The sequence below is a fragment of the Aythya marila genome (genome assembly GCF_965140915.1).
Source record: "Aythya marila genome assembly, chromosome: 3".
Classification (NCBI taxonomy): Eukaryota; Metazoa; Chordata; class Aves; order Anseriformes; family Anatidae; genus Aythya; species Aythya marila.
Window position 1 is genome coordinate 48309329 of NC_139044.1, and position 15994 is coordinate 48325322.

The 15994-nt window shown below is 43.2% G+C and overlaps 1 protein-coding gene across 2 annotated transcripts in view; it reads left to right on the top strand.

The window, feature by feature from the left end:
- Positions 1-15994, top strand: part of AGPAT4 (1-acylglycerol-3-phosphate O-acyltransferase 4) — a 78027-nt gene that overhangs the window by 17550 nt on the left and 44483 nt on the right. The window lies entirely within an intron of this gene.

The following is a 15994-nucleotide window of genomic DNA, read 5'->3' on the forward strand; positions in this document are numbered from 1 at the left end:
ACTGCTCAGAAATAGGAAGTAACAGTAACAAAAAAAAAAAAAAAAAAAAAAAAGGAAAAACACTGATTCAGTATACTGCTTTCTTAAGCCAGTTGCAAATTGTTGTTTGCTTGAATAAGCATTTCAGACTTAAAGCTGCATTCGAACGTATTTGGTATAAGCGTAAAGTGTATAATGGAGAACCCAGCTGGTAGCCTGTAAGCACTGAAAGAAGTGGGAGTCTCGGGGGGGAGAGGGGAGTGTGAGCTCAGGGTATTTATTACTTGTCGAAAGGCCAAACCTTTACAGCTGTTGGAGATGTGACAATTCACTGACTGTTGACTAAAGGGGTTATTCCAGTGGAATGACCGAGACCCATATGCTTATGTTTCTTCTTTGTTAATAGGCTGGTGGAGTCTCCACTCATCAACAGTAGATTATCAGAGCACCTTGATAATATCAGTCTGTTTATATATTTGTTTCTGAAGAGCTGTAACTGCAGCTTCAGCACTGATTTATTGTGGTGCAACTTCTCACTTCCACATAATTGCTATCAACATACAGCAGAGTGCAATCCCTCCGAAGCTGTTAAAAGCACAGTAGTGTACCCATGTCCAGTAGCTGTGTGTGCACTGTTAAATGTGTCCGTGTTCCAGGGGAATTGCCCTGGGCCTTTCTGAATCTCAGAAGTGGTTTCTAAAAATGAAAATGTTACAAAGTGCATGCCTACTGAGGCTCCCTAAAGATGATCCAAGTGTGATGTCACTGGCAGTGGTGAGTGGTTTCATACAGAGGAAAATAACCCTTCAACACAGGGATGATGAATTGTGTTGCAGAAATACCGCCCAGTGGTTTATTCCAGTTTACCTTGCTCACTACTAGGGATCTGAGAAGGGGGAAGCATTGTTACTGTTCATAATTAACTGCTTGATTCAGAAATCTGCCACTCATCTCAAACTGGAGGCTGTTGGGGATTAATCTCATCAGTGAGTCTGATGTGCAAATGTTAAAAACATTTTTGTTTAAACACTTTTGACTCAAATTGCAAAGCTGCATCAGGATATATGGGCCCAAATGAGTTGGGGGTACTCTTTTACTGTATCTGTAATAAAGGGAGGAGGATGTTCCTTGTGAGAAATCTCGTTTTTTGCTGTCCATGTGTATATCCCTGAAGCAGGGAGTTTGCAAGTAGTATACATTTCCATGTGTGAATGGTGGCGTGAACGTGGCCAAGTTTTTACTTTATATCTGGGAGCACGCTGCAAGTTTGAAGCCATGGGCTGTAGAAGATAGTACACGGGTAAATTTTCGTTTAGGATAGAGGAACACATTTGTATATGTATGTTATTTTTAATGCAATTCCTTCTGCTACGTTCAGCCTTTTGGCTATTTAGTGCCGATTCACCAGCTACATCAGTCTCCAGACTGAATCCTTTAGCTGCCGTTAGCATGGTCTCATCTGTACCAAGGGCTGGTCACTGTTTGAATAAGAGCCTGTAATAATACTGCATGCTTGTCCTTCATTGCTCCAAAACACAGCAGCACACCAGCTAGTAGGAGGAAAATTAACTCTATGCTAGCTGAAACTAGGACAATCAGGTAGCTGGCTTTTCATTCAGGATTGTTGATCTAGTCTTTAGTGTTGACTCCACTAGAAAAGGTTGTTTTGTGAGATTTTTGCCCAGTTATGCTCAGAACAATCTAGCCCTAGGTTAAAGACAGTTATTTGAGCTTTATAACACTGGTTTGCAATCTGTCGTTTGATGTGAGTCACCCTTATGTGAGTGATGTTTGAAAAGGGGAAAATGATAGTTAATTAAAAAAGGTATTTGGAAGAACTGCAGGAGATTAGTCAAAACTGATGTGCTTTTGTATTAGTGTATGTGTAAGATAATGGCTTTTGGGGGCATTGGTGTGCTGACTAATACGTAACTTAAGTTGGGCCTGTATGGGCCCAATGAAAGTCATGGAAACTCAGCTTGCTCTTTGAGATGACGAAGCTTAGCCTTGGAGAACACAGAAGAAGCCTGTGGTTTGCAGGCGATAAGCATCATGTTGCTTTGAGCGGCTGATAAAGTCTGAATCACGAAGTCAACCCAGTAGTGAAACAGAGCAGGCATGGTTTAACTTAAAAGTAAAATGAAAGCAGCAGCTGCCTTTAGATCTTTCTAAGTTCAGCCAGTTTCCATTTGATGTCAATGGTGGAGATGAATAATTCCACAAAATTGAAGGAGAGCGTTTCATCCTTGACACCGTGCTCTTGGGAATGTGCTTTTGTATTTCAAATAATGGTAAAATTTCCTTCTACCCATTTTCTTCCCGTCTCCTTTCTAGTATAGGAATGTGATATTCTCACTTGCCCAGGCGCAATGTCTGCTGTCATGCCGCATGTAGGAAGCCAAACTGCTGTGGTGGCTCATGACTTGTCCTCACTGCACTGGTTCTGCCAGAGCTGGGGATGTTCGTCTACTCACTCGAGTTAAGTCAGACTAGTTCAAGTAAATGTTTTCATACCATAAAAAGGTCATATGGAATAACTGTGTTTTAGTAGCTGTGTGAGCTGCTACTTCACTGGGAGCATGGCAATACCTCCATAGCTTCTCACCATACCTGCTGACAACCCAGCAGGCTAATGCCATATACTTCAATATGCTGCTCATTGATTCAAGCTAGAGAAGAAGTGAAAGCTTGGTTTCCAGTTTGAATTTATAGTGGAAAGGATTGACTAGAGCAACAACTTGGTTTCAAGGGAAAGGAGCAGAAATGCACACAGCTGCCTTCAGTAATTGGTGTTGAGACGTTGTCTTCAAACGAATTGTGGATCATGGGTTGGGCAGATAGGGTGAGGTTAGCTTCTGTACTGACTTGCTCCATTATACTTTAGAGTTAGGGAGAACTCCTGATGTAGTGTTGCAAGAGAAAAAATACTCATTCTAATAAATTGGCATGTTTTTGGCATGGCTTTTTATGAAATTTGAGCTGGAGAAATGTTCTTCATTGTTGATTGGAAACCTTGTTCAGCCTGAGTCTCCTGCCTTCCAAAGGGTGTGTTGGCCTGTCATCAGATTGTAATTTGGATTGCTTCTATATCTCCAACGTACTTTCCATGTTTAATTGTGAATAAGCTTTCCCTGTTTGATCCCATTAACCCCTTTGCCAAGTATCTATAGGGCAATGGTTAGTTGTAGTCATCCTTACTTTGTATGTCTTAACCTTTACTGGAGAGTGTTAGTTGCAGAGACTAACTATATTCAACGTGAAAGGAACAACAGAGGAAACCATCTTTGTTCTTTTGTCTTTGTTGCTCTTAAATGAGCTAGGAGACTAGTAAGGATTGCATGTCCTCTGTTGTGTTTTAAATGTAAGGAAAAAAAAAATAAAGCCTTTGGGCTTATAACTTTGAGACAGTGTTTATAAGTTCTTCCTGATACCGAACTCCGTAGAGTGCAGCGGTATTAGGAAAACCGAACATGGCAAAGCCATGCAAGCTGCTAACCATAACAAGTTTTAAAAACAAGTGTGCTTGGAAGATGGCATTGGAACATAGGTTGGGCAATCCATTAATCTTATAGTTTATTTTTAAATAATTGAGGGGCACTTTGTCCTCAGTCTCTTCTTCCAAAAGACTGAGAACCATGGAGTATCTAAGGAAGGAAGAAAACATTTAGTGTGGAATACATCGCAGTCCTTGATGCTGCTTGTACCTGAATTGGAAGAGGTGGGAATGCATCCTCCTTGTTATCTGGGGACAGCAAACCATCACAAAGGATGCGCACAGCTCATCTGCACTAGTGTGTGAAGTTGGCCAAGGCTGTGGGGAGAACAGGTTCTCCTGGCTGTAGTGCCACGCATGCACATGGCTGTGGAGCTTGCTGGGGCTGTGGGAGAGTGCCTCGTACATCCTGAACTGGTTTGTGCTTGGTGGGCTGGTGCAGTGATCCCCAGGGACGAGCAGGGTGTGCTGGGCACCTGCTGGCTGCCTGGGACATAACCTGCCCTGTGCTGAGACTGGGAACGGGACTACGCCTGCTGGACAAATGTCTTTTTTAATGGTGCTGGGTATATTTACTCAGGAAGATGTTTGTCTGTGAGCAGAGCAGTGGTTGATAGCTTGTCCTCTTGCTGCCCCTGTGCTGATGGAAACTCAGCTTTCCCTGCTGCTCGAACCAGCTGGTGCTCCCAGGACGCCTGGCAGGCCGGCCTGCCGCTGCCTTTCAGCACAGGGCGAACTTGGTGCTGCATAAACGGAAGAGCTGCCAACAAGAGTATGATTGTCTGGAAGGATGCAAAAGGGCTTTAAAAGCAATTGTCTTAGCGTCTCATTTGCCTTTATAAATTAATTATCGTAGTACTAATAGCTATTCTTGTGCTGTGAAAGGGGTATTATTATACCTTTGGGTAAAGTTACACTTTGTAGGCTGCAGTTTGTAAATCCCTCCGAGGGGAAGGCCCTGCATGGAAACAGGCACCCCTGGTGCCCGCTCACTGATTGCAGAGAAAACAAAATGGAAACTGATTCTTCCTATGACTGAGCTTTCTAGAAACAACATCAGATGAAACTGAGAACTGCTTTCCATTCGTCATAGCTGACTGTTATGAGACAGTAAAGCTAATTCCTTCCATGTACAATGATAAGGTGTCCAAATAAGGGTGGGTGATGGTGTTGTGTTTAATCCTCAAGATTTTGTTTGATTGCATGTAGTCCCAGTGCCCACTTGGAGTTTACAGGAGCCGCGGACCATTTTGCTTGTTGTTTGTACCAAGGAGATGCTGAGGCAGAGAGGAAAAATTCTCTGGGGCAGTTGAGTAAGCAGGAAGGGATGGGAAACGAGGGCCCTTGAAAGGCACAGCTTTCTTCTTTCTGCAGTTCCCTCTACTGTCATCTTGCAGCAGAAGGAACAGTCTGGTGGTGTTCAAAGTATGCCACAGTGTCCTTCGTATAATCCTGTAGTGATTTATTTATAATACAGACTGAATTGTGTTTGTCAACACAGATGTAACAAAGAGCTTTCATAGGGCACTCAGGGCTGCCTTCTTAGCCTGTTTGCAGGGCTGTTTCCAGTAATGTGTGCGAAATCACTTTTTCTCAAGTGCTGTTACTTGCCCATATAAGCCTTTCTTAGTTTGGTTCCACACAACACATCCATATGAAGCCACTTGTGAAGACTATGCAAAGCCTAGAACAAATCTTAGAGGCCAGATTTGGTAGTCACAGAAAGAGAAAATGTGGGGAAGCTTCTGATAGCTGGACCATCACCTTAGCCTTTCCTGCTTTCGCTCAAGCCCTGCCATGGGGATGACTACAGGAAACTTTAGGAGATGCCCACATGTTGTGGTTTAACCTGGCAGGCAGCTCAGCACCACACAGCCCTTTGCTCACCCCCCTCCAGCAGTGGGATGGGGGAGAGAATAGGGGGAATAAAAGTTAAAAGCTTGTGGGTTGAGATAAAAACAATTCAACGGGATGGAGAAAGGAGAGAAATAATGCATACAATAATAAGAAATAATAAGTACAAAACAAGTTAATGTGAGGCAAAGCTGTGCTCCACTTCTAAACAGGCAGTATATTTAAACTTTATAACTTCAGAGGCTTTTTTTTTTTTTGGTCCAAAACATGCTATTAGTTTGCAGTCTGGCAAAGAGTTCTTGGGAACATACCTCTCAAAAACTATCAGTATTTGTTTGCAAAATAATGCTGGAGACTAAATGTTTCAAGCTGTGAAGTACACTGCAGCCTGTATCAGTGTGCTTTCCTGCTCATGCTTCATTCTGGGGTCTGAGTCTTTTTCTAAGAGGGGAAGAAAAAAAAAAGTAGACTTAAGCATGTAAACCATAACACTGAAATACACTTGTTTCTTCAAATGATAAGCAGTATAATGCTATTAACTCAGTAAGAACCTATTCTAGGGTTGGTGGGGAGATCACACCAACACGTTTTTGTTAGTGGATGTGATTTTGAAATGTTTTCTTGTTGTTGCTGAATATTTTCTCAACATATTATGGCATGTGCCCATTCTGCTGTCTTCTAGAGAGTTGTCTGAGTTACTGTCCCTCAATGTTACGTGTGCATGACCAAATGGGAGCGTACACAGTTTCCTTCTGGTAGATTGTATTTGGTTTTATGGTTCATTTCCATTTTGAAGCTTTCCAAAAGGCCCAGGTAGATCTCTTCGATGCTGAAATAAGTCTTGCCCTGAAAAAAATGTTTCCTTTGCTTTGACAATGTAGATGTCTTGCTAGAGCAGAAATCACCTAAAGTGTCATCTACTTTAAACTAATTCCTCAACACCTTTTTTTCCAGCCTGCTTCCTAATGCTCTTTTGTACCTGTTATGTATTTGTGGTGATGCTGCTGGTTATTTGTACAACTCACCACTGAGACCAAACCTTGTATTTCTGTACCCTAATTTGGAAAGACTGAAGGAGCCAGTCAATGTAACAGGTTCTCCAGTGTCTTGTTGGTAGAGTAAGATAACACATCTGTTTTCTACATCTATGACAGCTTAAACTCCTTTTTATCCAGTTTATGTTAACAGAATTACTTTCATTACTATGAATAAGCCCTCTGCAGTGCCTGACAAATGCCTCCTTGTTTTCTGTACTAATATTAGTTTGCAGTATCAAGCAAGAATATTTCAGTCCCTCTCATTTTACACCACTTGCATGCTTTGTTACCAAGTTTTCCTACTGGTTCCAGTACCGACAGTGAAGTTTGGTGGAACCCAAGGCTGTACATGGGTTGCAGGTGCTCTCTGTGGGCATAGTGCTGTTCTGTTCATGAAGTGTCACTGGCGTGTGGCCTTTAGCAGAGTCCCTAATTCAGCCTGGAAGGGATGATCAGCTGCTGGTTTAGGAGAAAGGAACTACTTTCTAGGAAAATGGATATAAAAGAACTTCTGATACTGATGCTGTCCGTCAAGGGCTGGTGAAGAGCTGGGGGAGGCACTTAGTCTGATCTTCTTTAATGAGAAGAGCACCTTCCTGTCGCTGATACTATTTTGCTGCTGCTGGAGCCTTTGTAGAGCTGGCTTGTCTTCATTTGCCCTCTATTTTTATATATTTTTTCTTTTTGCCTCAGATTCCTGATCTGCAGAAGGGTGATGGTGGTATTTGGCTGAATGGAGAGGGGGATAGCAGGGAAGCAGAAGGCAGCGAAGCACAGGCAGTTTGCTGGCTGACATCTCACATGACAAAGTTCCTAGCACATCTTGCTGAGCATTAGATCTGGGCAGCGAGCTTCCTAGATTCCTGGACTGGAGGAAATCTGGAGTTTTTGTATTAAAGTGTGTCATGATAAAGTTCAGCAACATGAATTTTCTGTGCCAAATCACAGCACAGAATATGAGACATTAATATTTACAAGTTTGCTATAGTTATTGCCTTAGTAAGGGGAAATATTACTGCTAGAGGACCAAGTCCTTCTTAGGAGACCTAGCATATTTGTAGAAACCTCATCTTAGCTGTAGGGCTGATTTTGATTGATAGAATGGTACTAAATCTGAAGGAGAGAGAGCCTCTTGATCCTGTGTAACCTTCCTGCAAAGATGTGGAGAATAGCTCACGGATAACCATCAGCAGATACCAAGCTAGCAGTGATGCAGCACTGTCTGGGAAAGAGCACTGTTCCTGTGGGCAGAACTACTGGAATAATTTTGTATTCGGTCGGGTCAGGGAATACAACTTCTGGTGTAACATCCAGGTGAGGTGCAACATGTCTTGTCTCATTGCAGAGTTTGCTGTTGGTTGGCTGCATCTCCTGCTGCCCTGCTCCCTTTCCAGTGTGCGCTGCTGGAAGTATGAAAGTCCCATAGCTACATGCTGTTGTGGAGTAGGTTGTTGGGCTCTTCTACAGCAAGGATTTCAGCAGCTGGTCCAGTGAAAGCATCTGATGTCTTAATTTCTGCAGGAATCTCAAAGGAAGCAGTGTTTCCTTTCAGCTGTTACTTGAGGTCTTCCAGTGTGACCCTTGAGTTGAAAGAGCTTCTGAGTGCACGTGGCTAGGTGGTTGTTTCTTGTGACTTGTTTGCAAGCGTTATGAGGATTATGTTGTTTTCTCTCTTTGCAGGGTCTGTTGGGCAAGGTCTTGCTGGGAAAACTGAATGTATGTTGCTGAATATCCAACACAGTATTTAAAATCAGGGATCCTTTAAAGCTGTACTCGAAACCAGATGGAAACGAGTGCCAAACAGTTCTGCAGTCTGCTTGGGTTTGGTGAGGCAGTTACCCTTTGGGCAGACCCATTTTGATCGTTGCTGAAATAAATTTAAAAATGAAATAAAGAACCACACAGACAGAGATTTAAGAGACTACAGTGCAATTGTTTGTGGGTAGATGTTTTTGCTCTTCTATTAGCCCACTTCTATTAGTATTTTTTCATTTGTGTGCTCTTTCTATTCTCAAACAAATTGCATTAGAGCGTCAGTAATTAACATTTCCTTTATCTCATGGTGTTGTAGGGGGAAGTGCTCTTCAGTCTGATTATTCTTCAGTTCACTTGGCTGTGTTTCTAAATTGAATCTCCAGTATATTGCATCTATGAATATGGAGTTTGCATTGAAGGTTAAAACATAAGTGAACTTCCTAATACATGAGGGTGTGTTTTTTTTTTTTCATTGTACATATATTTATCACTGCTTGTTGGAAATTATGTAGCTCTGTAGTTAAAAGCAAAAATCCAGGAATTAGTATGTACTGCTAATGAAAGATTTTGATGAATGAATGTATCTGCTGCCTGTGTTAGTTAAGGAAACAGAGTGATTGTGCAGACTTAATTTCTGGCTGTCACTTCTAAGAAGCTTGTCCTTGTTTTTGGGAAAGCGTGGGAGATCTGCAGCAGTGAGGCTTTTGACAGTGGCTCTTGTTATTATAGCTTTTGCTGCTGTGATGTAGCTCCTTGCCTGTACCACCCTCAAATGCTGTGGAGAGTCTTTTATTGGATTTTTTTTTTCTTAAAGCAAACAAGCTCGTAGCATTCTCTGACATTTCCCAGGCCTTTTCTCTAGCTCATATGAGGTCTTATCCAAAGATGTGCAATGTGATAATACTCCGCAGCTTCCTGAAGACAAGCTAGCTATAGAGAAAGCTATTAGCAAGCTAGCTATAGAGAAAGAATTTCTTCCCTCCTTCAAACTCCAGCCATTTTTCTGTGGGTTCTGTCTGACCTTGCCTTTTATTCATTATGCAAAAGCAAAATACAGAGAAGGAGATATTAACAATGCAGTATTCAGAAAAGTTCTTTTTACTTCTTGGATTGGGTTATCTTTTCAGACATTGAATGCCAACTGAATTTCTGAGTTGAATTTTTATCAAAAACTTTCCCTGCCCACCAAAATGTCAATTAAAGGTTGTTATTATTTTATCTGTCATGTGAGGACAGGCTGAGAGAGCTGGGCCTGCTGAGTTTGGAAAAGAAAAGACTGAGGGGAGACCTCACCAATGTGCATAAATATCTGAGCGGAGAGTGTCGAGAGGATGGAGCAGGTGTCTTTTCAGTTGTGACCAGTGAGAGGACAAGAGGCAGTGCGCACAAACTGAAGCACAGGGGGTGCCAGCTGAATACAAGGGGACATTTCTTTACTGTGAGGGTGGCAGAGCACTGGGAAAGGCTGCCCAGAGAGGCTGTGGGGTCTCCTTCTCTGAAGATATTCAAAACCTACCTGGATGCCATCCTGTGGAATGTGCTGTGGGTGATCCTGCTTGGACGGAGAGGGGTTGGACTAGGTGATATTCAGAGGTCCTGCCAACCTCGACCATTCTGTGATTCTGTGATTTGCACAGGTATTGCTTCTTGTGCTCATCAAGAAGAAGGGAGATACCCAGTCAAAATAGTTGACATATCTCTTCAGTTTTCAGATGTTCCTGGCTTATCTAAAGTTTAAAATTGAGAGCACAGTATATTTTCCTTCTAGTATGAGACTACGTTTTCAGTATTTTACTAAATGCAAAAAGTTAAGAAAATTTCTGATTGAATTCAAGCTTTGCATGGAGTTTGTCCTTCTTGTGTCGTCATAGGTTCTGACTCTGTGCTGGAATCTGCATTAATTCATGCCTAAAATTCAGGGTTTCCTGGAAGGAGATTTAAATTTCCTTAGTTGTATGGCAGTAGTTTTTCCTGTAGGTGCATGCAGTCCTTAGGTGAGAACTCAAAAAGGCTGCAAGGACAGATCCCTGAGTCTTTGAGGTCTGGACCTTATTCTGAAAGCAAATGGTAGATTTCTTCATGTGGAAAACAGCCCGTTATGCAAGGGCAGGTGGGCAGAAGAGCAGGCAATGTCCTGGGAGCGGCACAAAGCCATGTGAGTAACACTGTAGGGCTTGGTGACATAGGGTTGGTGGGGAGGACAGGGCCTGATGCTTGGTGCTACTTGATGTATGGGCCACATAAAGAAGTCCTTGAAAAGTTCTTTGCCTTTGTTGGAAAGGTAGGAATTGGACCTCCATTAAGAGCAGTGGTGTGCTAGGTTTTTCTTGTGATATGTAGGATATTAGAGTGCCATCATAATCGTCAGGACTCTTTTCCAAAGGTTGTTCCTGTGAGCAGTATGAGAAGGTTGAAATACTGTTGAGTACTTTGACCCAGATGGGAGGAATGATCATGATGCTGCTGGCCTTCATACAAAGAGTGAGCCAGGATGCTGGGGCCTGTGCTCTATTTCCAGCTTATGTCATTGACTTGCTGATGCAGGAAAGTCCTGAAGTCGTGATCCCATTTTTAAGGAGAGAACACCAAAAAAGAGGTAGGAGGGTTGCTTGCTCTCACACATGGGCCGTGTCTGTTGCGTGGCGGTGCTTTTGTTGTAGCATGGCTGTCCTGGGAGCTGAAAAACAGAAGTAGGAGAAAACATAGGACCAACTCAGGCACTTCTGCTGAATTACGGCACTGCAGCTGGAAGGCCAGCCCTACCTCTCACTTTAGCACCTCTTTGGGCCTGCAGCAGGGAGCCGTGTGCTGGCCTCTGGCGCTCAGTCGGGCAGCAGGAGTCAGGGTCAGTGTCTGCAGCGCCCGGCCCTGCTGCCACCAGGAGCCGCTGCCTTGTTGCAGCGTGGGAGCACTGCTCAATTCCTTGGGGAAGAAGGGTAAGAGGAGCCCTCAGACGGCAGATAAATCTCTCTGACATGTGGCTGTTAAATAATTAATTTTCCCCAAGGTTTGGAAAAGAGCGTTTCAGAGCGGTGGCTGCAGCAGATCCGTGTAAGTGTTAAAGCCCTTGTGCTCGCGAGGCTGGCGGCGTTCCACACGCGCTGTAACTTGGAGAGGAGAAGCTGTTTTGTAGGCAGCTTGTGTAGGGATAAAAGACAGAGAAAAGCTGTGAAATGAAATGTTTGAAGTGTGCAGCTGTTTTTTTCTTACGGGAGGGTTGCGTCTAGCTTTCGACATGGAGACGGTTTAAAAGGAACAGTGGCCAAAGAAGCGAACAAAACCTGCTTCTGTGTGCCTGCACTGCTCGAGCGCAGGGTTGTGCTAGAGAAGGCAGCATCAGTCGAAACCCCCTGTTTCATGCATGTATAGGCGGACTTAAAATTACTTCCTTACGTGAAGAAGAAATTGTGCTCTGCATTCTGTGGGCCTTAGGTTAGAAAGAGGGAGAATCCATTTGGTCAGACCCGAACGATCGGTGTCTGTTTTGAGGGGGAGGGCTGTGTGGGAGGGGGAGCCAGGGGAAGCTGGCAGCGAGGTGGTTTGTTGGCACGGAGGAACTCAGGCGTGCGGTGCCAGGCCTGGCTTCTGGCCGGATCCGAGCTGCTGGCTCAAATACCAGAGGCACGCCTTGAGGTACAGAGGTTCAGTCCTGTTTTAATCACAAGTTCGCAGTTCCTCTCATAGGTAGTAGTACCCTGTGAGGATCCGAAACACTCTACAACTTTCAGGATACTTTGAAAACTTGTGCATTTAAGATCTTGCGTTAAATCTGATACTGATTTGGGTTCCCAAAGCAATTATAGCTTGGCTATGTTACAGGAACACAGGCTTGGCCATACTAAATTGGCAGCAGTTTATCTAGTTCGGTGCGTTTCATCTGAGAAAACACTGATGACACTCCATCAGAAAGTGTTTCACACTTTTTATCATTACAGCACTTGTCTTCATTCTGTACGAGCATGAAAATGGATCACGTTCAGGGAGCCGAGGCACAGAAAGCACCAGAACCGTAGCTGTGTGGTGCCTGCCGCCAAAATTGCAGCCGTGATGTTTCAATAATGCAGCATATTTTTCACTTATTATGCTAGCCAATTCAAGCATGTGTATGTGCATGTTTTAATTCTGTGACTAGCCAAGCATTGAAGTTAAATTGCCAGGAAGATCAAACCACAGATAAAGCTTTGTAATGGGTGTGAAGAGTCTGTTCCTCATTTTGCGTTACTCAGTGTGCTGTAACAGTGACTACACTGGAGCCGAAGATTATTTTTATACCAGTTGAGGATCTGGCCAACTTATGTAAATGTCAGTGTATATTTATAAAAATAAAAAAAAAAAGTGGGGAAAAATTATGTACCATCAGTCTTCAGGAACTTCTGTTTAATTAAGACCAATGCAAAATCACATTTCAGGTTACAGTTGCATTCATTATTTATAATTTACAGAACCAGCTGGGGGGTAGGGTTGGATTGTTTTTTTAACTAGAAAATACATCATCCTGTCTCCTACTCTGATTTTTATCTTGAAGTTAGATTGGTAAATGATACACGTGTTGGAAGGAGGGAGGGGGTTGTTATAATTTTAAAGCGGTGGTTTGGTCTGTACTTTAATATTGCAAACTGAAGCGTTCCTTGTAGCATATTACTCTTCACCAGTCACAGGCTCCCTCTGGGTAGGGCGTGCCTTTGGGCAGCTATCGGTGAGCTCTGCTTTCAGCAGCCCGTGTGTGCCCCGAGCTCCACAGAAGAGCGCTGTGTCTCACACGCCTCCCTGGAGGGTGTTTCTGTACACTGCGTGCCCTGCCTTTGATCTCAAGGTGTAAAGGTGAGCCCTGGTCTGTGGGCTCTGCAGCCAGCCTAGGGCCCCTTCTGCCTACCCCTATGGATGTTAGGTGATGAAGCCCTGCTTCCTCTCCATGTTCCTGGTCGAGTTGTTTGGGCTGTTTTTATAAATAGCCTGCTCTGGTTTGAAAGTTCAAGTGTGTGCTAAAACAGCAAAGAAAAAAATAATCTAACACAAGATTCAGAACTTTATTTGGCTGTTTGTTTGGATAAGAGCATAGAGAGACTTCCCGTTCAGGTCTGAGGCTAGCCCTTTGACTTGGGCTCTCCACAGAAGTAGCTCCACTCTCTCCTGTGCATCTTCCTCTGCAAGACGATGTGCCTCTTGCACAAAGTTCATAAAAGCAGAGTCTTTCTTTAAGAACTTTGATCTGTTTGTTTGTCCTATTTATGTGCCGTATCAAGGAGTGATTTGATGTGCTGCAACACCTGGATTTGGAGGATCCTGGGATGAGTTCTCGTTTGTGGAAACCTTCAAGCAAGCCTCATTCCACAGAACTAGGCTACAGGAGGAGCCTTTGCATGCCATCTGACTGGAGTGTTGTCATCTGCTGCTGTGCTGTTTTTTCACAAGCTTCACAGTTACACCCTTAGCAGTCAGAAACAAATTTAAGAAATGGTGCTCACAGCAACCTAAGTCATGAGCGATTTTTGTCTTTCAAATGAACTTGCTGATGTTTCTTCCGCTGCTATCAGCCTACATGGCAACTCTGGTTGGAGAAGGATCTGAACTGGTTAAAATTACACAGTTTTCAAATACCAGACCCATAATGAGAGAGGACTGGAGTACCTCAAGGCACTTCTCTCCTTGGTTCTGTTGTGGTGCAAGCTGTTGCAAAGACATTGCAGCAGCAGTGTAGATTACAGAGGGTGTTCTTCTTGCCTGGGCCTTCAAATAAGGTCAGTAAATTCAGATGCTAAAATCGTGCTTATTTGCACTGGCTGTTGGCTTTCCAGCTTTGCAGGCAAGACTTGAGAGAAGATCTAAATGGGCTGCATGGAACCCCAGAGACCTCAGGCATGGCGCCAGCTGGCACCCTAACAACTCCAGAGCCCGCCCTTGGTGGCTGCGATGCAGCAACCAGAGCTGGGGCTATTGCTGCGCCTCTTAGTTTCAAGTGGCTGAACTCCTTTGGGAAGTCCAGATGACCACCAAGAACATTTTGTCTTAAAAAGCTGTGAATCTTCCTAATACAAAGAGAAATGCCAACTTGCATGAGTTAAAGGAGAGCGTTTCAATCACTTGTAATGCAGTAGCATTTATGGCTTAGACAGAGGGAACAACATTGTCTCATCACCTTCCCAGTTGATAAGCATTGCATTAATCGTTGAGGTCAGTGAGTCATGTGGGTCCTGTGAATATCTTTAATTTTGAGAAAATTGGGGCAACAAAGATGGTGGTGATTGTTCAGAACAAGAACTCATTGGAGAAGTTTGAGGAAGTCACTGACTCTTGCCATAGGCAGCCTCATTCTGGGATTTCTTTACTGCTTTGATCAGTTTGGCATGGGATAAATTTATTATTTTTATTTTATTTTCTAATTTTATTCTGGTACCTAATACACTTTGTGTAATATTGTATACCCTGCTTAAACTTTGAAGTGTTTTCTGTTGTTTCTTTGGTTCTGTTGTGCTAGAAATACTTGAGATAAAGTTCAGGAGCAGAACACCAAAAGGACATATGCATCTGATATTGTGATACCCCTCTGTTCCCAGCACGCACACAACACGTTTGCAAGATGGGTCTTAATTTTAGTATTTGTGACATGTCAGATTCCTCCTGTACCTCCTTGAAACAGTATGTCTGGCTGCTGCTCCTCCTAATTTGCAAAGCACTGAATAGGAAAATGCCTTGGTTACCAGAGAGGGACAGCCTGCCTTTTGTAACTGGCAAAGGCTGTCTTTTTAGGAACAGGATAGAAGAGCGTAAACTCTGAGGCTGTTGGTTATGCTGGGCTGACGTGCACCACATAAGCTAAACCTGTGTTTGCAAGGAGAATCATTCCATGCAAATAATTCTCAGAATAAGACCGTAGCCATGTACAAGCAAGGAGATGGTTACCTCTGTGTGCACCTTTTCTGCAAGTGTTTTCTTTTCCTAGTGGGACTACAGAGCAGAAAGCCAGTAGTGCTTTTGCAGGCACCCTTTTAGTTAGATCAGTAAGAGGTGAGACAAGCTGGTGAAAACTTCACATCCCTTCCTGCTGGAGCAAACGAGCTGCCAGTTTCCTGAGCAGGTCAGGATGCTTGGGGATTCTTTTTCTGACTTTCTTACTGCACTTAAATGTTGAGGAAATGTTAATGCAAGCACAATGAAGCTGAATGTGACTTGAGAGGCACAGATCTTTTGTTCCTTACCTGTGATGTGATATCACTGTGTTCTTCAGGTGTATGTCTGACTGAACTAAATATAGTATTTCTTATTTGTGTTGCATTCTTTGTTTATTTTTTTTAAGTGCTTTTTTGTATATTTACCTATTTGGATGACTTCAGTTTGAGGAGTTTTGCACTACACCCAGCACAAGTATCACAGCTTCACGAGTACTTGATGGGTATATTTGATCTGTCATACTTTATTTTTAATTCATGAAAGCCATTTGTTTGACTTGTAGCTTCTGACCTTATTGTCCCGTTAAAGAATGCTTGGTGAAAGTCACTGTTAGGGATTCAGAAGCTAAAATAAGCACCAGGACACTGTTCTTGTCTCTCAAGACCTCACGTGATGAGATGCTGTAAGATTGCAGGCAGAGACAAGGAATTCAGGGAATGCAAATGAAAAATGAGTAATGGCTTTGTTCTGAGCTGTGTTCTCAAAGTGAGAGAGGTTTGGTGGCCATTCACCATTAACTAGATGCTAAATTAACTGTGGTGTAAGAAAGGTACCAAGTCAGCTCCTTGTTTCCAGTCCTGAAATTCAGAGAGAGTATGTTGTGCTTAGGAAAGGCCAGGTAGAAGGTATCTGCCTTAGCTCCTGAAAATCAGTTGTCCATAGCATATTATTTCTGGCAATATATGGATATTTCTTAAGAGTGCACTGG